Source organism: Ornithorhynchus anatinus, chromosome 9 (assembly GCF_004115215.2).
Source record: "Ornithorhynchus anatinus isolate Pmale09 chromosome 9, mOrnAna1.pri.v4, whole genome shotgun sequence".
Classification (NCBI taxonomy): Eukaryota; Metazoa; Chordata; class Mammalia; order Monotremata; family Ornithorhynchidae; genus Ornithorhynchus; species Ornithorhynchus anatinus.
The window spans coordinates 15073915-15096623 of NC_041736.1; the positions used below are offsets into that span (position 1 = coordinate 15073915).

The following is a 22709-nucleotide window of genomic DNA, read 5'->3' on the forward strand; positions in this document are numbered from 1 at the left end:
AACGTGAGGGGGAAGATAGCCTCTAGCAAACTAGAGAAATTACACACTGACCTGAGTAACCATTTTACCTAAGAAAACTTGATTTGTCCGAACATTTGGAGGTCACAGACCTTGCCAATGAACAGTAAAGCACAAGGCAGTACTTGTGTGTAACTTATCAAGAACCATCTGATAATACCACAGAAAAACAAAGAGCGGCCCGAGGCTCTGATTTTGAGAGTGAGATAGAGAACAGTGTGTGGGTTCAAATTCAAATGAATATAATTAAACACACCCAACACTTCATGCTACATCTAAAGGAAAAGCAAAATACCTACTCTATTTCTGCTAGATTCCCACAGACAACAAGGACTGTCACTGGGTTGAAGGGTCCAGATTCAGCAAGGGGAATAATGAGAAATAACGGAAGTTGCCATTGGCTGATGACTGCGATCCAGAAGGGTGCGGAATGTATAAAACCTACACCTGATGAAGGGCTGTAAAAAGGTGAATGCTTATCTGATGCAGACTTACCTGATTGAATGTGATCATGAATCTTATTTACAGCAGGAAATATCCATACAAGGCACACCACCTGGGTTATTTAAGGAGAGGTGGTTCTATGGGGGCAGGGAGGGAGGAATGTCAAAGTATGCCATCACATAAACTTTCAAGTAGTTTTGTTTCAGTCTTCAGCATTCATATTACCAACCCAGCCTGTATATACAAAGCTCTGGATGGCCGCTGGCAATAACTTAGACCCTGTCTAGCTGCTGACCTTGAGCAAGTCACTTAAACCTCTCTGTGACTCAATCTCCCCTTCTGAATAATGGGGATTACATTATCTGCCCTTAATTAATCAAGCTATAGTATTGATTCAGCATTTAATCTGTGCAGAGATCACATTTAGCACATGGACAATTACAAGAGAGTTAGTGGACACAACTCCTGCCCCCAAGGATTTTACAGTCTAGTGGAGGAGCAGGTGTTCTCTCCTACTTAAATGGTGAACCCTGTAGGACAGGACAGGGCTATATCTGACCTAGTTACCTTGAACTGTTCCCAGAGTTTAGAAGAGTGCTTGACACAGTAAGCACTTAACAAATACCACAATTATTATTTACCTTTCCCATTGGACTTTGCAGAGGGTGAATATTATTAATAAAAGCTTTTGTTGAAAGAAGGGGAAAAAATCTATTATTAAAGTTACAGAAAAAACAGGATTTTTATGATCGACTAGCTCAGAGAGACAGAGTACCAATAGCATATTCACAGTAAACTATAAAGCCTGACCAAGTTTGTTTGTTTTTGTTTTTTATACAGATAAGAGTCAAAAGGTAATACTGGCTTCCAACTGAACAAGAATTAAATTGAATAGATAATGGTATTTTTATTTCTCAATCTTCCTTATTTGAGAACTCCAGAAATACATTATGCAGAGCTGTGCAATGCCATAATAAGAAAAGCAGAATTCTTTTGATGACATTCTCTTCTTAAAATTCTTCTAAACAGTATAATGAAAAGTTATGACTTTTTAAAACATTTAAAGAAGTTGCAGCCCTATCATCAAATGAAAATAGCTTTTTGTTCATATCCTACCATAGTCATAATGAGCTCAATTCTGTACCCTAAATGAGGACGACCTCTCATGTTCCTTTAGAGATGCTGACATGGACCAAAGTGAAGGGGATGAGGGAGTAGAATGTGCCCCCTGCCTTGCAGACAGCCAACAAGAGATAGCACTCAGAGGTGGGTAATGGTGGGCAAAGGGCTAAAGGTGGGTTGCCTAGAGCCCTGACTACAAGTGACTCTACCCTTAATCCATCCCGAGTGTTTCAATATAGCACACTGCACTCAGTCAGTACCTAGCTTAACTAACTACCACCCTTCAATATCTCCTTGGGGTGCTTCAGAGGGGAGTGCTGGATAGTGGCAGAGCACGCAGTATCCCAAGCAGTTGCTGCCCCTGAGAGTGATCCCTATTCGAAGGCTGTAACCTCTTCGAGCGGAAAGCAAAGCTGAGAGTCAAGAGAGGTGGCCTTCCTTTTGGCCGCTCCTGGGTGCGTTTCTGGTGCCCTCAGAGCTCTGGACAGCAGAATTAGCTTGGCAGCTGTAGGTTCATGGGTTAGGTCATCTGTGGTTCCAGTAAATAGAATTTGCTCTCAAAAGACTGAAATTACTGACTCACACTTGAATCCTAGCCTGACTTGCTTTCAACAGCTAGCACTGCACCCAATCTTTGTTTTCAGGATATTTGTGGGGTAAGGGCTGCAGGTTAAGAATTGGCAAGCAATTTATGATGTTGGCCCCTCCTCTGCCCACCTCTTTGCTCTTGCTATCTTCATCCTACAGGTGGCCACTTCTCTCCCCTCCACAATGTCCGTTTTGTCCCCTTTTTATGCTTTTTGGACTCTTTGTTGGGCTACTGGGTCCCTCAGGTCATACAGGATCTGCTGGTTCCTGTTTATACTCCTTCCCTCCTCTCCCCCGGCCCATTTCCCTCCTACTCTCTTCTCCCACCTCTCCTCTCTTCCCCAATGCACTAACCTTTTCTTCCTCCCCTCAATGTTCCTCTACATTTCTGTTCTTATGTAACTTTTTGCTCTTCCCTATCCTTCCCATTTTTTGTTCTTTCTCTTGCCTTACACAGGCCTCCTCCATTTGGCCTTTCACTCTCCATTCTGCCTGTCATTTTCCCCTTTACACCTGCTTTTGCTTCCCCTTTCCTCCTTAACCCTGTTCCCCTTCCCCCCCCTTCTTTTTCCCTATCCTACCTTCCCAACAACTCCAATCCACTATTCCACTTCTTTCCATTCTCAGAGCTGTCAAAAACAGCACTGAGCAGTTACCGCTAGAACTCTGTGCTTCCTCTTTGACCCCAGAGAAGCCCAGAACCTTTACAGTAAATCCAGGCCAGATTGAAGGAACCCAGGAAACCCAGAACCTATAATCTTCCCTCTACATAAAATACACTGAATTTAATAGCATAATTGTCCCACTTTTGCATAATTTCTCCAGCTCAGAAACAGGGAAGGGAAGGGCTATTACCCAAGGAATGAAGTTCAGCAATAAGGGGAGTTGGAGGAAAAAGAAGAAAAAAAAAGGAGGAAAGGAGGAGAGAAAGAAAGGTAAACGGGCACCCAATTCTATGGCAATGTCTCATAGGCTATTACATACAACAGACACTCAACGAATTATGGGAACCCCACCACCATCCACCCACCCACCCACACACACTCTCTCTCTCTCTTCTCCCCCCGCCCTTACCCTGTCTCAGGCATACAGAAAGGAAACCTACACATCTGGATCTGTGACCGTACCTCTACATGTGCTACCATCACTGCTCACAAAAATAATCTTAGCTCCTCCTCAAAAATTGGGAAAAAGAAGTGAATTAAGAAGAAAGGGAATTATGTGGTGGGGGCCATTATGCAAACAAAATAAAGTCTGCAATTTGCAGGCCAAAACAAATACCTAAAAGGAAGCATAGTTCCTGCCTATGCCATTTAGTTGATTATCATGGCAATTTTAAGTACTTACTAAGTGCCAAGCACAGTACTAAGTGCTGGGGTAGATACAAGATAATCTAGTTGGACACAGTCCCTGTCTCACATGGGGCTCACAGTCTTAAAATGTTATTCAGCTTAGATTCTGAAATTAGTCAAATTGATTAGTCAAATTGTAGACTGAGTGAATGTCTGAGTCTACATTGTCTCTCAGGCTGTAAACTCTGTGACCATATCTGCTTATCTTGCTTGGTACAGCACCAGGACAGCACCGCTCATCGGGATGATGCTGAAAAAATGCTTTTCATCACTTAGTACAGAGCTCAGCACAAAGCTGGCACTTAACAAATGCTATTCCTGTTGATGCAGCTGATACTGCTAAGTGATAACACCCAAAGCCCACACAACAAACACTCCAGGAAAACTTTTACATTTTGTTTGGCGGGGTGAGGGGAGGCACAACTAAGAAATGCAGCCAAGATACCACAGTCAAAAAAAAACCCCAAAACCTTGCAATCTATCCTTTTCCTCCCCATCCCAGGACACAGAGACCATCAGGCATACATACCCACGTACCCAGAGTTAATCATCATTTTTAGAGCTCTGCAGCTACCCTAATGAAGATGATTTGGGCTTAGCTGGATGACAACTAGAATGGCTAGTCTCATTTTATGCTGTCGAATCGTCTTAGACCAGTAACGACGCCAAGGACACAGTCTCTCCCACAACACCCCACTTCCATCTGCAATCATTCTAGTAGTGTATTCTTAGAGTTTTCTTGGTATAAATATGAAAGTGGTTTACCATTGCTGCCTTCTGTGCAGTAAACTTGAGTCTCTGCCTTTGACTCTCTCCCATACCGCTGCTGCCCAGCACAGGTAAATTTTGACTTGTAGCAGATTGCTTTCCACTTGCTAGCAACTGCCCAAGCTAGGAATGGAATGGATATCCCTCTGCTTGACTCTCCCTCCCATAGTCGAGACTGGTAGAGTATTGGAAACTCTCCAGGTGCAACCCTGAGAGGGGAGAATGACTAGTATTATATCAATGGATTTGTTCAGTAAAAACCCCAACATTAAAAATTGGGGAAATTGCAAAAGGGATAAAGAAAAATCTAGCAGGAGTAAACAAGGAAAGTGCCTTGGCTTCTAAGGGCTTTAAAAAATTTTTTTAAAAAGTTGAACGTTAAAATTCAAGTAATTTTGATGACAAACAATTGCTTCAACACTCTGAAACAATAGCAACAAAACAATATAAGGATAGAAATGAGGAAGATAACAAGTGAAGGAACTGCAACTGGAAAAAAAAATGACGGCGAGATAAGCTACCTTGTATCTCTACCGAGATAAAAATGAAGAAACCCTCAACTGAGCTGACTACATTGAACAATGTTCTGACAGTTTTTGTTGGAAAAACTACCTTAACTGCAAATCTAACAAAGCTCCTCAAAAATCTTTGAAATATATTTGAAAAACAGCAACAGCTTGCAAAATCTTGCAAATGGAAAATCCAGGCATACAAAGCGCAGGGGTAAGAAAATCGGGTTGGACACAGTCCCTGTCTCACATAAGGCACTAACTCAACCCCCATTTTACCAATGAGGTAACTGAGGTACCTTTGTAAACTTCTTATCCCCTTTTCAGTCATCCACCCTTCCAGAAGACCACCACTCTCCCTACCTTCAAATTCCTACTAAAATCACATCTCCAAGAGACCCTCCCTGACTAAGCTCTCATTTCCCCTACCCACCCTCCTGAATCACCTAAGCAGTTGGAAGTGTATCCCTTAAGCACTTTGATATTCACTCCACCAGCAGCTCTACAGCACTTACGGCTTTATACTCGGCCACTTCCATATCTACAATTTATTTTAATAATTGATTCCCCCACTACACTCTAAGCTCCATATGGGTAGGCATCATATCTTCCAACTCTATATTTGTCCAGGAAAGTCCAGTACAGTTCTCTGCATGCAGTAAATGTCCAATAAATACTACTGATTATCTGTACTTTAACATCAGTCTATCCCATTACACTGTAAATTCCTCAGGGGCAGAGATAATGTCTACTAATCATATGGTACTCTCCCAAGCACTGAATACAGTGCTCTGCATTGCGTACAGCAATGAGTAGACACTAGACTATACATTCCTTAAGAGCAGGCATCATGTCTATGAACTATATTGTACTCTCTCAAACACTCAGTACAGTGCTCAGCACACAGTAAGTGTTCAATAAACACCTTTATAATAATTGTAGTATTTGTTCAATGCTATATTCCTAGGATTGATTGTATTAAGAACTTGGATAGATAAAAGATAAACAGAATTGACACAGTCCCTATCCCAAATGAGGCTCACAGTCTAAGGGGGGGGGGGGTAACAGTTATTTAAATTTCCATTTTACAGATAGAAAAAATGATGCATAGAGAAGTTAAGTGAACACGGTCACTTGGCAGACAAGTAGAAGAACTGGGAGTAGTTCTTAGATTCTAAAGTCCATGCTCCTTCCACTAGGCAACTCACAAGTCCATGCTCCCTCCACTAGGCAACTCCACTTCATATTGATTGATATGGGAAATACTATTGATGGATTGCCTGTGACAGATCAATAGTCTTTCAGGGCTCTTTATCTAGTAAGGAAGTCCATTAGGCTCATCTTTAAACAAGGAACAGTCCTGGAAGGGAAGGAGTAAGAGAGAAGAACTCTTCCTTTTAAAAAGAATGCAACTGAAATAGACTGTAACAAACCAGTAAAACTGATTTTAATCTTCCCTGGGTGACCGCTTAAGGGAGGTTGGTCACATGAAAAGCTTTTGCATGCTCATTAAAAAAAAAATCAAAGTCATATATCAGAACTGCTTTCCTGTTTCTCCTGGATTTAATCATTTGTGACAATGTTCAGAACCAAGATTAGGAAGCAAAGCAGTAGAAATGAAGAGATACCTGCCCAGAAATCACATTTTCTTGTGAGGTTTTCAGAATCCTCATTGACATACTAGGAAAATGATTCATTTGCATGTACTCCCCAGTCTCCAGCTGTCCTCCGGATTCTTCCCTACCGATTATATTTTAGGCATTCCTTCCCCTCACCCAACATGGCTAAAAATAGTGATAACAGGAAGAGCTTAAGGTCAGATGACAATGTTAAATTCCTTGGTGCCACTGACTTCCGAGGGGTTAAATATCTCATCTGAACTGCAATTCATATAATGAGTTTATACTCTGGGCTGTAAAAGGAGGCAAGCATCTTCACATGTATGACAGCTTCTTCCTAGAGTTACAGAGAACTGATATTCATCATTCAATGTTTATACACTGGCTAAATTTAGCAGGATTTTGAGCATCTGGAGAAAGAGGGCCTGAAATGAAGGAGATAGCTACTTCTCTCCGTTTGACACATTCTCTGGCCTGAATGAGGTGGCCAGGTCCTCCTGGGGACCAACAGCTCAACTGAGAGCTTTCTAATGATTCACTTGGAGTTTTTCTCTTTCCAGTTCAAGGGATATGTCCATAAATTTTGATCTGTTCCCTCATAAATCGTATTTCAGAATGTTCGAAGCAGGGAAGCGCCCGACAGATTCAGTAACAACCATGGAAACATAAAATGTCATGTCACACTGGCCATGGCCATACAAGGAAAATGAGGCAATGGGTTGGAAATTTTTCTTTAAGTCATGCAATCCTCCTTTATCCTAAAAGGCACTACTAGTACTAAGTGACTCGAAAGAGAAAGGGATCTGCCTCTAGCACTTTGTTCAATTCACTGTGGTAGGACTAAAAATCAGTCCTTCACTACCCCAAACACAGGACATATGGCCTATGGAAAGAGCACAGGACTGGGAGCCAGCAGACCCAAATCCTACTCCCAGCTCCACTACTGGCTTGATATGTGACTTTGGATCAATCACTTAACTTTTCTGTTTCTCAGTTTCCTTATTTGTAAAATGGGGATAAGATACCCATTCTCTCTTCATCTTCTACTAGGAGCCCCACAGGGGACAAGGACTGTGTCCAGATTTTATTATCTCAACCTCAACCTCAACCTACATAGCACTGAGTAAATACTGTCATTATTTTAACATGGAACTGCTCCTCTGTATCTGCCTCCTGAATGAGCCAGGAGTCCATCTGATTTGACCGCTGGAGTCTGGGGCTGCTGTACACCCTGGATTATCACCCCTTTAGCAGAAGAGGAAGGTATCTCAAATGCTCAGTTCCTTTTAAACAGACACACTGACAACAGAAAGGTCTTGGAAGCAGAGTCAGTGGTAGATGGCTCTTGATTTCTTGTTTAAGTTCATTGGCTCAATTGCTACTAATTTAAGATTACCATTTAGCACTGAGGGTTCAGGCCAAAAGCAGATTTTCCTAACCCGCAAAAATCTTCAAAAAAAACCAACCCATATAAAGCTACCCACCATTATCCAACCTCAACAGCAATACAGCCCAAAGTGTTTAAATGAAACCCCTTGGGTTTTTTTTTTCTATTTTCACACATTAAGAGATGTTATTCTAATAATTCCCTATTCGGGCTTGTTTCCCTAATGAGCCAAATTCATTAGATCACATTTACTGAGTGCTTACTGTATGCAAAGCACTGTACTAAGCCCTTAATAAATGCTGATAGAACTCTTTGCCATTCCTTTTCAAAAAAAAATCCATAAGAACGACTGTTCTTTGTTCACTGATTTAGAATAATATGTTACAGTGAGTAGTTTGATTAGGTTTTTCATTGAAAACCACGACATTGGAATCAGACCCCTAACTTGCATGCTTCCCCCTTCTTTTGGGAAAAGCAGACAGGTAAGTGGATATTTGGGGTTAAATTACCCTAATTGTTGAACATTTTTACTCCAAATCCTAGAATGTTATGGAACTTGACTTTCCACATAAGTGGAAGCCCAGACAAGAGTATCTGAGTGCTGGTGCAAAACAGGCTGACCACTTTAACCAAAGATAATCCCAATGCTGAAACACTTGTTATTCTATGCTGTAAATTTACTTTAGGTAGGAAACATGCCTACCAACTCTACACAATACTTAGTATATGCTCTGCAATGGGCAAGTGTTCAATAAATACTACTAATTTGTACCTTTTTTATAAAATCACCTAGAATAGCCTAAAAGTTTCTTGGATTGTCCCATCTGAATTGGAATGTATGGTCAGCTGGAGGTGATATCATGTGAGTGATGACTGTGCTCATAATAATAATAATAATAATGGTATTTGTTAAGCACTTACTAGGTGAAAAGCACTGTTCTGCTCATTTCCAACAACCTTTTCTACAATAACCTGCTTGCCATAAATGGGGCGCATGACAGGACCCCTAAAATGACAAGAAAGCAGTAAAATAAAAGTTCATTCTTTGCTTTATGCTGTTGCTAAAGTGATAAAAATGTTTATAAACTGGGAAAAATACTGAATCTTATTATCTGCACCAAACACAGTTTTAATGGTCCTTGAAAATGAGCCCTATAGAGAGTTAACATCTGAAAGCATGTTTTACAATGTTTACATTATCCAACTACGCTCCCAGATGAGTTTGAATTCTTACCTCTAGCAATCGGTCATAAAATAAACTATGGAAACTATGGAAACTACAGAAAAGTCTTCCAAGAATTTCCATTTAAATATTTGGGACATGCTGTCCATGCTGAAGGGACAGAACATAACTGTCAGTGAAAATCCTCTGCCTAACATATAGGTGTGGGTGAAATACAACTAACAGAAAGAAGTCTGTGTCTGAACAGTAAAAGGGTATTTCTTCTAGCAGGAGAAGCCCTTTCACGAGACCCTTCATGCAGTCTAATGGAGGCACAGCATATTTATAAATGGCCATACCTCTGCATGGAGGCATTCTGTCAAATATCTGGAAAAAGCTGTCACATTTTGTTAACTCTGACCACACTGTTGGCAGCTAGGAAAGAAGTACAGGAAGAAAAGTGCACTCAGATGGGAAGCAGGATTTGGAGAGTTTCCTCCTTTTCCTAGAGGAAATACCCTCTGCCTCTGGAGCTGGTCTGCCCAAGAATTTGTCTCTCCTTAACCTAATCCCAATGGTATCAATCTCACAGAGCCCTCCTCTGCTCCATTTCCTCCTCGCTGTCCCTCCCTTCCCAACTAACCAATTAACAACCCAATCAGCAACCAGGGAGGTGGTAGCTAATGACCTCCGGTCACTGTCCCTCCTAGCACTGGGTAAAGGAGACACTCTGTTAATCCAACTAAGAGCCGAGAACAGTATTTTGTCCTCCAAAAAATATCTTAAAATGACTAGGCAAAATCGTTGAATTGAGATCCAGTTGGCTGAGTTTGTGAGGGCTTCTCAAATAAAATATAGCTGTGGTTGCACACCTGCCCACTACATTTTAGGGGTTGTGCCTTTTTAAACTTAGGATAATGATGAAAGACTTTTAGAAACCTCTAAAATATTAACAGCACTTGAATTTTTCCTCTCCCACTCTTCCCCTATTTATCCCCCATCTTTTCTCTCTCTTTTCCACCTCTGTCTTTCTCTTCATCAATGGTACTTATTGAGCACTTACTGTGTGCAGAGTACTCAACACAGAGTACTGTACTTAGTATTTAGCATATATCAACAGTATGTAATGAGAATTTGTGAAAACTTCTAGCTCTGCCTGCCTTATCTTTCTATCTCTGCCTGCCTTCCTCTCACTATCCATCTGTCTCTGCCAATCACACTCAATAGTCAATATCACAACAGTGTGTAGTGATCACCTACTAACATGCAAATTTGGTCTCAGTTTGTTCTCTTCACAGCTGCATTTGTATTTTTTTGTAGTAGGTAGCTCTACAGTCATTTTACAACCAACTAATAGATACAGATAAAACAGCACTCAATTCTAAGGGCAAATAAGCCAAATCAAAATTGACTATAAGAACAAATTCCAAAACTCTTTCAAAGGCTGCTCTTTATCTTATCTTCTTCGACTGCCTCCTTTTTCTATAAGGAATTTAGAGTTTGTTTTCTTACATTCACTGGCCCAGCAGCACAGTAAAGAAAACTAACTTCACTAATGCCTGACTAGAGACTGGGTTTGTCTAAGAGTTTAGGAATAATTCTGTCTGGAGATGGGGAGAGATTAGATGGCTTCTCAAGGGATCTGCCAGCCCTGTAGGTCCTGAAAGAACCAGAAGGAAAGAACAAGGGTAATCCTTGAACTGGAAAATCTGCTACTGGGAATCAAAAATTGATTGCCCCCAGGAAATGTGGCACAACAAAGCACCAGTGTCAAAGGGAAGGTGAGTAATACACTCCTTTATGAATCTGCTGTGCAAAGGCATCTACTTCAGGTCTTTGGCCCTAGTTCACAAGTGTATTGCCAGAGGACGATAGTATTCTGATTACATTTGTCAGAGCTCTCTTGAATGTCGTCTACCCTCTCCCTTTTCCTTAAATGGCACTGACATACTTGGGATTTGACAATGAAACTGAAATACTTGAACAACTACACACACCCTATATGGTCTCTGTGTAAACTCACTTCATTATTCTGTACTTCTAGGGCTCAGGACAGTGCACTGCACAAAGTAGGAGCTCAGAAAATGCCACTGCTACCACTACTGGAAGCACATCCATCTGATAATCAATACGAGATTGGAAGTTCTTTGCAAAAGAATGTGTCCCCCATTCATGCTTGTCACGTATAAAACCTCCATTTCCATACCCCAAGGAATATTTCTGGGTTCTAGAAGCAGTAAGGATAGGGGCCTCATTCTCACTGAATTGCTGTGCTGAGCGTGGTTTAAGCCCTTAAGGATCTTAAGATCTCAAACCATCTGTTGAGTACTGCAAGGATCTTACCCAATGAGAATATTACGTGCCAGCAGCATGGGATTTCCTTAGGGCCCCCAAATCATTGATCTCTAGACTCGACAAGATTCCCCAAATACAGCAACAGTGATGGATGGAGAGATTAGGCAAGCAAACATGCTAGAAATCTCAGGATAAAAGAAGAATTATATCTGTAAGAACAGGACAGTGATGAAGTACCCCAAAGCACAAATTCCTCCACAACTTCGTTCATTCTAACTCTAAAAAGACGACAGCCCTTCATCAATCAACATCTCCTAACAGGTCATTTTGGCTCTAGCAGTCTGGCAAACTTTAAAGTTAAAAAAAAAACAAAACAGACCCAAACCTTCTACCAGTTCTCAAAAGTTTTCAGTGTCCATTTTGTGCACAGTACACAGTACTCCTACAGTACCTTCACTGAATGAAATGCTACTCCCTGGGATACATTAAATGAACCTACACACTGAAATGCACTCAGAATCTTTTTTGTATGCGTAATAAAGCAAACATGAATACTCCCAGAATCTCATGGAAATGAATTTAAAGTAAACTGTTTGTTTTTCATTAACTATATCAGTTCCTGAAATTTGGCCCTAACCATCACCTCTGCAATACTTTTGGGTGGCTCGTGATTTCCAAAACTACATTAACTTACATTACAGTGGCATTTTTAAAGATGGAAATATCACCCTTCCAACCATATCTAACAGTCAGCAGTTCATTTTCAACTTTCTTTAGAACTCATGCTGTATCCATCCAAATTTCTACAAATCAATTCTCAGAGAGTTATGGAAAATGAATATCACAGATGGAGAGCAGAGTGTGATAAACTGAAGTCTCTAGGAGTTCTTTGTGAAGTAAAATTTAAGTAGGTCAGTCACATGATCTTGAAGAGAAGAAAAATTTTTAGCATCAATCTTAAAATATATGTTTATTGACTACTGCTTTGGGTACTATTTTCAATGCATTTAAAGTGGCTGTCAAGTAATAAGAAATTAAACTGACCCAAGTAATACCATATATGATCTAAAAAATATAAAGGTAAGATCACTATGATGAAAGGCTGATTAACACATCCTTCCAAAAAAAACAAAAAAAACCCTATCTTGCTTAGTCTCTGTTTTGTAAGATTTCCTTAGTTTCTCCCAAACTAATCTCATTCCAAAAAGCACATATGGTACACCAACTTAAAGTCAAATATGAGAAAGTAGGTCACTGTAGGTCATCTTTTTATTTTTAATTCTTCCCAGCTTTATGACCCCCTGGCGTGGCTAATCTCCACATGGAAGTTAACTAAATTTTGAGTCAAGGATTAAAACTTTTAACCCTAGAAGCTTTAAAAATGTTGTGTCTCTTGAGTGAACCCCTCAGCCCCAAAACACATACATACATACACAATCTCTCTTTTCTCTTTATCCCCCACCTCTCTCTTATATATATATATATATATATATATATATATATATATATATGTATATAAAAAACAGCATGGAGATATATACAAGTATAACCACCCTGTTTAATCCAGCATGCCCTTTGGATACTATATTTGCTGCTTTTGCCTTTGAAGATCCAAAAGGACACCTCCTCCAACTGCTGTGGAGTTGGTGGGTAAAGGAAGGGCTTTACCTGAAAATGGTCAAGGGGCAGGGGGGGTGTCATGCTACTCTACAGGAGGAAGAATAGATGAGCTAAGAAAGGTCCTCATAATCTGCAGGCATAAGGGGAAAAGTCTCCTAACCTGGAGATGAAAACCTTTTGAAGGGGAGGGGGATCAATTCCTTTGAGCCGTTGGTGTAAGCTCACTGTGGGCATGAATGTGTCTATTGTTATATTGTACTCTCCCAAGTGCTTAGTACAGTGCTTTCTACACAGTAAGCACTCAATATATGTGATTGACTGAATGAAATAGAATGAGAACCACCCAATCAAGGCAATGAAATGGGTCCCTAAAAAGCCTGTAGAAATGTGTCAGAGAACTTTAAAAGGCCACCTCGAGGCCTATTTGTCCTGCCAGCAAAGCTCTGCACAGACTTGGGTTAGTCTCAAGTGAACCAATAAAATCCAGGATCCAGGATTAGATCCAAAGAACCAAAACCAATTAGGATTTATCTCAGGATAGAAGCAACAGGAGGAATAAAAGCAGGGTTGTGGAAGGAAAAGGATAAGAACCTACCCTTAACTTTCATTCAATCATATTTATTAAGTGCTTACTATGTGCAGACCACTGTACTAGGCACTTGGGAAAGTACAATACAACAATAAGAAGACACATTCCCCGTAACAATCGAGAAATGTGGCCTAGTGGAAAGAGCAGAGGACTGGGAGTCAGAGGACTTCGGTTTGAATCCCAGCTCCTGCCACCTGTCTGCTATGTGACCTTGGGCAAGTCACTTAATTTCTCTGTGCCTAAACTGCCTCCATCTGTAAAATGGGGATTAAGACTGTGAGCCCTTTGTGGGACAGGGCCTGCGTCCAACCCAATTTGTTTGTATCCACTCCAGAACTTAGTACAGTGCCTTAATATATACTATTATCATTATTATCCCCAAGTGGGGACGGTCCAGGCAGCCCAATATGCTCTGGAGGAAGACCGCAATCACTGCCCTGGCAGTTCAATTGCTCAGTCAGGAATGAGGTTTCCCAGAGCCCTTACCTTTTCCCTCTAGTAATTAGACCACTGTGGACTGTAGTCCCAGACTAGCCCAGGCCCTTTTTAAATTATTAATATTTTCTGCCTGTACAGCCCTGCTATTACCTAGTATACATCACAGGTCCCAAAAGATCACTGCTATTCTTCATTTATTAAGCATCACTGACCTGGTCACGTAAGCCCTAGGAAAGCAGACTCGGCCTGAAACCTGGGTTTGACAAAGGTTTGAAGGAAAAGGAGAATATCTTGATTATTTGCTTTTAAAGGAAGAGAAGCTTCTTCAGAGTACAACTTCTCTCATGTGCCCCCTTCTGCTCTTTCACCATATGTGCCTGCTCATGTCAGGTCTTTGTCTTCAGTGCTAAGAATCAGCACAGGTCCTGTTCCCATCTCTTAAGGAAATATGAGTTTCTCAAACAAACCAGAAATCAAGGGAGATCATCTCTGACCTTTCCTTGTATATTTAAAGCCCTGAGTTGGAGCCTGCACAAATCCTGGTGCCCCCAGCTGGAAATCTACTTCAGGCCCCAGAAACACTGGTGACTATAAGTCTAGGCAGCCCAGCTGTACCTGCAACCAGCTTGAAAAATCAAAATACCCGTTTATCAACTCTTCTACTTGAGCCTGTTCTTCTCGATTGCTAACATGGCAGTGTTATTCAACTTTTCAGCCACACATTAAAGGGCAAATATTGCAACTGGAGTATTTCCTTTTGTTTACACCTGGGACTTAAGGAGGAAGCAGTGTTAATTCTTCATTTACAGATTACCACAAGGCCATCAGATACTTAGAACACTTAAGATAGGCAAGTTTCATTCTTGCTCCAGGGGAGTTTATTCAGGCAGAGTTCATCAGTTCATTACCTGAATAGGAGACAAGCTAAAACCTTTGTTCTCAAACTCCGCTGGGCCACCCCTGGGCCCCTCCTGAGGGCAGAACCAGCTGGATCTTGGGACAGGACTGGGTGGAAACATTGCATGCCCTCCAGAGTGCGGGGATTACACAAAGTTCCACCACATCCTTTCTCCTAACCAACCTACAGGACCTGGAAGCTTCACTCCAGCAATCTGCAGGATGCTAATAACAGTGAATTTCTTAACTATCCCACCTCCACCCCAACTGCCACTTCGGCATCACCTAACCCCTTGAGTACTCACACCTCCCCCATGTTCTTTAGAAACATCTTTATCTTCTATTACTTCAACCAGTCTATAATTTATTTTAGTATACACCACCCCTACTGGATTTTCAACTCCTTGAGGCTATAGATCACATCAACTAAATTCCACCTTATTCTGCCCATCACAAACACATTGAATAAACAATTGAACTGATTCAGCCCTGGCCCATGGACCACCAGTGGCTCTGATTTTTCCATCTCTTATCCATAGTATAACCATCCTGACTGCTACCTTGGTGTCATCCCTGCCTTCTTGCTGACTTTTACTTCTCACATTTCTGCACATCACCCACCTTTCCTCTCCACTCAAACATCTACCTCCCCCTCTAGACTGTAAACTCATTGGGGGCAGGGAATGTGACAATTTATTGTTCTACTGTACTCTCCCAAGCAGTTAATACAGTGCCCTGCACATAGTATATGCTCCATAAATACGACTGACGAACCACTGGGGTATGTGCTCAGGTCACACTGAAGCCAGACTACTGTTTCTGCCTCCTAACCACTCTCCCTACCTCCAGCCTCTCTTCCTTACAAACTACCATTCACACTGCAGTACAGATCGTTTTCTTCGTGTGACTCAGCACACATCTCCCCATCCTAAATCATATTTACTAAGCGCTTAATGTGTACATAGCAATCAATTAATGGTGCTTCCTGAATGCTTACTGTGTGCATGGCACTGTACTAAGCTCTTGGAAGAATATAAAAGAGTTGGTAGACATGTTATCTGCCTACAAGGAGCTTACAGTCTCAGGGGGACAAATATTAAAATAACTATGGGTATAGACATAGTTCCTGTGGGTGCAAAGGGTGCAAATAAAGGGTGCAAATCCGAGTGCAAGCGTGAAAATCTCCATTGGCTTCCCATCCACTTCTGCATTAAGGAAAACCTCCTGATTGGCTTCAAGGCTCTCCACCATCTTTTCCCTTCACCCAGGACTGTCCACCTCTCTCTCTTTTCCTCCTAAAATCACCTCCTGAATGCACCTCACCCTCAACCTTCCTACTCCATCCCCTCGCTCATGTCCCTGCCTTGCAACTCTCTCTCCCCCCGAAAATCTAACAGATAGTCCCTCTGGTTCTAACACTTGAGTATTTTATTTCTTCCCATCTTTACCACTTGCATGTGTTCATCTGAATCAATTAGTCTAAGTTTCTCTAATTGCATATATTTTTATGCCTGCCTCCCCCATTACAGCACAAGCTCCTTGCGAGCAGGGAATGCATCGCTTTTCTGCACTGTACATTCCCAAGTCCTTTGTTCAGTCAGTGTGCACCCAAATACTATTAGGATGATTACTACTCCGGAGATGCCAGAGCTGAGCTCAGAGTCTCTGCCAGGAAACAGGGCCGCCAAATTTCCCAAGGTAATGGAGCCTGAAACTTCCCCACCACAAGACTCCTCAGCCACCTCCTCCAACCCAAGGCAGCCCACCCCAAGCAGGAGCCCCTGCTTAGGGTGGGATACTTCCCAGGGGGGGCGGCTCTGGCGTGGGACCTGTAACAGAGCTCCTCGAGGACCCGGGGAGGCCCCGCACTGCTGCCGTCTCACTTCCCAAGCACAGGGTCCATTTATCACAGCACTGGGGGCAGCGTATCCACTCCAGTGCTTAGTATGGTACCTGGCACACAGTATGCATTTAAACACCAAAGTTATTATTATTAGTTGCTTCCCTCCCCCAACTCCCCACCTCGGCCCCGCCCGAGGGCCTTGGGCCCATTGGCCAGGCTCCGGACACTCTGGACAACCCTCTGGCAACTGGTGCCTTTTATCCATGGGGTCAGTTTCCATCACAGCACTAGATTGTTATCTCCTGGAGGGTAGGACCATGACTTCTCTGTCCTCTGAAAAATCCCCAAAAATGCCCTGCGGACACTATGTGCAATTTTTTCATTGTGATGATGTTAATTTGATCTTTTCTCTCCCCTCCTACGCCATGTCTGCATTTTTCCAAAGGCCACTAAGGGGTGGGAGGGGATGACTGGGCTGGGGGTTGAGGGAAGGGAGTAAGAGACAGAGAGAGAAAGAAAATGAGAATGAATCTATCCTATCCTTTAAGGGTCACAGTTCTAAATGGAAAATGGCTCAGTCCTCCTCTACCGCTGAGGGCTCAGTCTGCAATCCTGCTGTGTCTTCAGATTAGCCTGTAATAATAATTGTGGTATTTCTTAAGTGCTTACTATGTGCCAGGCCCTATACTAAGCACTGGGGTGGGTACAAGCAAATCAAGTTGGACACAGTCCCTGTCCCATGTGAGGCTCACAGTCTCAGTCCCCACTTTATAGATGAGGTAACTGAGGCAGAGAGAAGTGAAGTTACTTGCCCAATGTCACACAGTAGACAAGTGAGGGAGCCGGGAGTAGAACTCATGACCTTCTGACTCCCAGGCCCATGCTCTATCCACTATGCCATGCTGCTTCTCTAGGAATAGGATGAAGGTCTAGTCAGGCCCCTTGTGAAGCTGGTGCAACTGGCACACTGAATTGGACCGCATCTTTGTGAGGGGGGACAGATCACCTCCAAGATAATCCCCATTTCCTCTACTTCCTTCCAGCAACCCCCAATTACCATCAGCACCATGGTCTTACCCCGTTGCCCCCACCTCATTCTCAGGCCTTCAAGGAGATGGAGGGAGGATAGGCAGAGCCAGACTGGCTGGTTCCAGCTCCAATTCTTAAAACCCTTCCACATTCTCCTGTCCCTAGGGCTGGTCGTTAATTAACTGATGATACCTGTTGAGTGCTTAGTGGGTGCAGAGCACTGAACTAAATGCTTGAGAGAGTACATTCCCAGCCTACCAAGGCTACAGTCTTAGGAGGTAGGAGAATGGGTATTTAATCCCCATTTTACAGATGAGGAAACTGAGGCTCAGAGAAGTTAAGTGGCTGCTGCCCAGGGAAATTACTCAAACTTTTTTGCCTATTGAAAAGAACACTGGCCTGCAAGTCAGAGGACCTGGATTCTAGTCCCGTCTACTGTGGGAGCCAAGTGGTGGAGCCAGGACTAGAACCCAGGTGTCCTGACTCCCAGGCCCATATTCTTTTCAATAGGCAAAAAAGTCCAAGCAACTTCCTTGGGCAGCGGTCTACAGCATCCCCGTTTTCTGCAGGGAGTGATATTTATTATCCTTAAATACAACCCTCCTTGTTGGTTCTTTATAAACTCTATATACTCTATCATAGCTAAAGCGGGAGTGCCAGAAGTGATTTTGAGTGTAAAAGGTCTTTGTAAACAGCTACCCACGCAATTAAATTTCTGCACAGGTAACTAATTACCCATCACCCCAAGCAAGAAGTACTGAAACCCTTCTGTATCCTGGAGAGGCACCTTTGAGAAGTATCTACTCAGTGAACTGGAACCTTGATTTCTTGAGAGAGAGAAAAAGGAGAGACAGAGAGAGAGAGTGCACGCACAGGACCAAGCATAAGAACGCAGCTTGAGTAATCACTCCCCTGACAGGAATGTGGTCTTCAAGTCAAAAGACAGCGCAAGGATATCTGGAGCTTTTCTCAACAGACCAGGCACATGCATTTGTTCAGTACAAGTGCTTGTATAAGGAAGGGATGAAACTAGATGTTCTCGAGAAAAATATTTCCTCCTCACTCTCAGCAGGACAGCATTCTTACTCAGTGCCCAGTCGAAACCCTAGAAAGGGAAAGGAGGTTAAGAGGTCAGCGAGTCCAGACCCTTACCTCAAGGAAGCACTAGTCCCAAAAGAAACCACTCAGATGGGTGGCCCTGGTGGTGAGACAATCACAGCCAAGGTCATTTTGAGTTTTCCTGCATTAGGGTTCACAGCATTTATCAACAGCAACAAATCAAAATGGGGGTGGAAAACTTTTCCCCCTCTCAAGGACATTTAACATTCAGAAAAATAAAGAGTCTTTATTAAGCACCTCATCAAGTATGACATAATATTTGATGCTGCACAGAGATTAAGCCCAAAGGATACACTCCCTGCCAGATACGACAAGAAGTTATAGACTGCCAGCAACTAGTGGGTGGAGATCACATACTATGTCTCACAGGGATGGCACTGACCATACCCAGTTGGCATAAGATAAATGCTTTCTGCATGATGATAATAACTGTAAATGTGGACATTCATCAAATGCTGGAAAGGCTAGATCCTTTGCGGGGCAACAGCTCTTTGATTGGTTGTTTTTACTTTTTTGATAGGTGGTGGCACTTAATCCTCCTCACAGTCAGTGATTAGAATGAAAAGTATTTACTCCGGAAACCACTGCTTCTCCATGGGCAATCATTTGCACCCTGGAGGAGCCCACAAGTCTTAGATCTGCATCTCTGGATGGCCCCAATAATACTACTAATAATAATGATGGTATTTGTTAAGCGCTTACTAGATGCCAGGCTATTACGCATTGGGGTGGATACAAGTAAATCGAGCTGGACACGGTCCCTGCCCCATGTGGGGCTCACAGCGTCAACCCCCATTTTACAGATGAGATAAGAGAGGCACAGAGAAGTGAAATTACTTGCCCAAGGTCACCCAGCAGACAAGTGGCAGAGCCAGGATTAGAACCCATTACATTCTGACTCTGAGGCCTATGCTCCATCTACTATGGCATGCTGCTTCTCCCAGCAGGCTGCATCACTCCTTCCAGCCACTGCTGGGAGCAAGGATAGGCAAGAGAAACAGTCCTGAATGGTGGGATTGAGAAGAGGTAGGAGGCCACACCCAAGTGAGAGGACGAAGGGAGACAGAAGGTGAAGTAAGGCAAAAGGGGGAAGTTTCTAGATTCTAATCCCATTGTGGGTAGGGAATAGGTCTCCTAACTCTGTTGCACTGTACCCTTCCAAGAGCTCAGTACACTGCACATAGAAAGCACTCAATAAATATCACTGATTGATTGAAGAAGAGCTGAACAGTGGTTATGAAATGTCTATTACCTCACAAAAGAAAAGTCCTGTTCTGAAATTACAATTCTTTCCACTGGAAAGGCCCCATCCAGGGACCTGGCATTTGGCAGGTTATAGATTCCAATCACTTAAAAAATTACATCTCTTTGGGGCAAAATTATCACTGCAACACAACTTCAGGACAGTGCGGACCCAAATGCAGGACCCCACTGCTTCTTTTGGGGACTAGGTGGGAGACTATACGTCACCAACAGAACTCTGACAATGGAGAAGCGTGCTGAGTTCACCGATTGGCCGAGTCGGCATGCCGCAAGTAGGGCAGAGAGGGTTGGCAATGAAGATTCCTGACACAGACCAGTGTCATAGTAGGAAAAGTAAGCCCCCTCAGCATGGCCCAAAACTCCAGCTCCTAAACTAGCCATTTGGTTTCTCAATCAATTGAACACTTACTTTGTTTAGAGCAATGTAGTCAGCACTCATGAGAATATCAAATAGTAGGGAGACATTCTTCCTGAACTCAAGAAGCTTATAGTCTAAAGGAAGGAGCTTACAGCCTATCAGGATCAGGAGATGGGCTCTGTGACCTAAGAGATGTCATGGAGAGCTGACACAGCAACCTTCCTAAATCTTGAGAACAGCATTGTCTAGTGACAAGAGCACAGGCTGGGGAGTCAGAGGACATGGGTTCTAATTCCGGCTCCGCCTCGTGACTGATGTGACTTTGGGCAAGTCACTTCTCTGTGCCTCAGTTACCTCATCAGTAAAATGGAGATTAAGACTGTGAGTCCATGTGGGACAGGGACTGTGTCCAACCTGATTACCTTGTATCTACCCTAGCACTTAGAACGGTGCTTTGCAAATAGTAAGTGCTTAACAAATACCATAATTATCATCACTATTATTATTATTATTACCTTCCCAGGAGAGCCTCTAAGACAGTGCGCCTGAGCCCTGTGGGCTCACTGCGATTCAAACAACAAGGTTAAGGGAGCTCACTATATGGAGGTTGGTTACAGGGTGAGGGTGGCAGAACCTTGCCAGGAGGGGTGACTGAAAGCACCTCTCCTCTCACAATCCCGCCCAGCCCCAACCACCAACAGCATGGTGGGGAGATCAAAAGTCTTCCTTCATGGAGCTCCCGAGGCCTACCTTCAACGCCAGCCCCAACAACTGCCACAAGGCATGGGTGGGGAGTGAAGAGTATGCCCATTTGGAAGTACCACCTGGGCAATTAAGCAATGGGGATTTCTGGACCAATGGGCATGGAGGGCAACCCCAGATGAAAGCCAGAGAGAAAACCAACATGATTAAAAAGGAAAAAAGAAACTCCTCCCCAAAGCAGACTTTTTCTTTGTCCTTGAGGGGATTTTATTCTAGGTGGGTGGGTAATCCAAAGGTGGTACTGTTAAAGAAACTGGGACACTGGTAAGAACCTTGGGCGAATATGATTTTCTGCTTTGGGAAGAAATGTGGCTGTGAAAATTCAAGGCAAGACTTTTATGGGAGCAAACACAAAGATGAACATCTTTAAGCAAAAAGGGGATGCGGCAGGCTCTCCTCCAAGTCAGAACTCGAGATGAGGTGCCTCTCTCTTCACAATCACACAGAGAACAGAGGACTGGGGTAGAGGAGAGGCTTTCAGGGAATTTGCCATAGGCTCTATTCAAGCTCCCAAAGCTAGAGTTTCAAGCCCTGACCTGAGAAGGCGGGAACTCTCTGGGTCCTTCCAGCTTTAGGCAGGGAGCACCTGTTCATGGCATCCCTGGATTCAAGGAGGAGGTGAGGAATCCAGATGGGTCCCCTATCATAGGGGATGGGTCCCTAGAACATGCGGCATTCTGAAACAGCTCCTCAGATCGTCCCACTGGCCATTTCGGATGGTCCTCTCACCTCAGATGACCAACTAGAGAGGACAATTCATTGACCTGATGGCCACTTATGTAATGCAATTAATTTTTGCATAGCAGCCTTCCCACAGAACATTCCAATAAATGTTACAAAGAGGGTCATTCATAAACTCAATAAAGGAAAAGTTTAATAGGGGAAACTCTAAGTTGGAGGATGGGCAGGAAACAAACAGTTGGTAGAGCAAAAGGATTTCCCCATCCTATCATCATTCCCCATCCCCACCCAACAACACTGCAGAGAATCAGAGAATGGGGTCAAGAAGAGGTCAAGGGTAACAGCAAGAAATCATTGGCCAAAAGTAAAGGCAAGTGAGGAAAAGAGCAGAAGAGGTGAACACCAATTGGAAAAGCCAATTTATATAGCTCCTGCCAGGTGAGAAAAAGTTCTCTAGTCTAAGGTTGTGAGAGTTAACTGGAGATCAGGGAGAAAATACATACAGGGTTGTCCCAGGCAGGGCTAAGCAAAGGGGGTGGTAGCTGGGGCTGAGGAGCCACATTGCCTCTGACTCTTAGGGTATGTAGAGGGGCCACACAAAGTGGAAGGCTGTGGGAAGGGAATAATAATTCTAATCACTATGGTATTTGTTGAGCACTGACTATGGGCCCATGCACTGTACTAAGCACTGAGATATGTACAAAATAATTTGGTTAGACACAGTCCCCATACTACCCAGAGCTCACGGTTTAGTAACAGAAATGACAGGTATTTAATTCCCATTTTACAGGAGAGGAAATTGAGGCTTAGAGAAGTAAGTAGGGCCCAAGGTTACACAGCATGCAG

General features: G+C 43.0%; 1 protein-coding gene and 1 non-coding gene across 2 annotated transcripts in view; both read right to left on the bottom strand.

The window, feature by feature from the left end:
* STK39 (serine/threonine kinase 39) overlaps positions 1 to 22709 on the bottom strand; it is a 213715-nt gene that overhangs the window by 163544 nt on the left and 27462 nt on the right.
* Positions 4374 to 4511, bottom strand: LOC114814475. Its single transcript, XR_003762268.1, has one exon. It is a non-coding gene; the product is annotated as a small nucleolar RNA SNORA7 (small nucleolar RNA).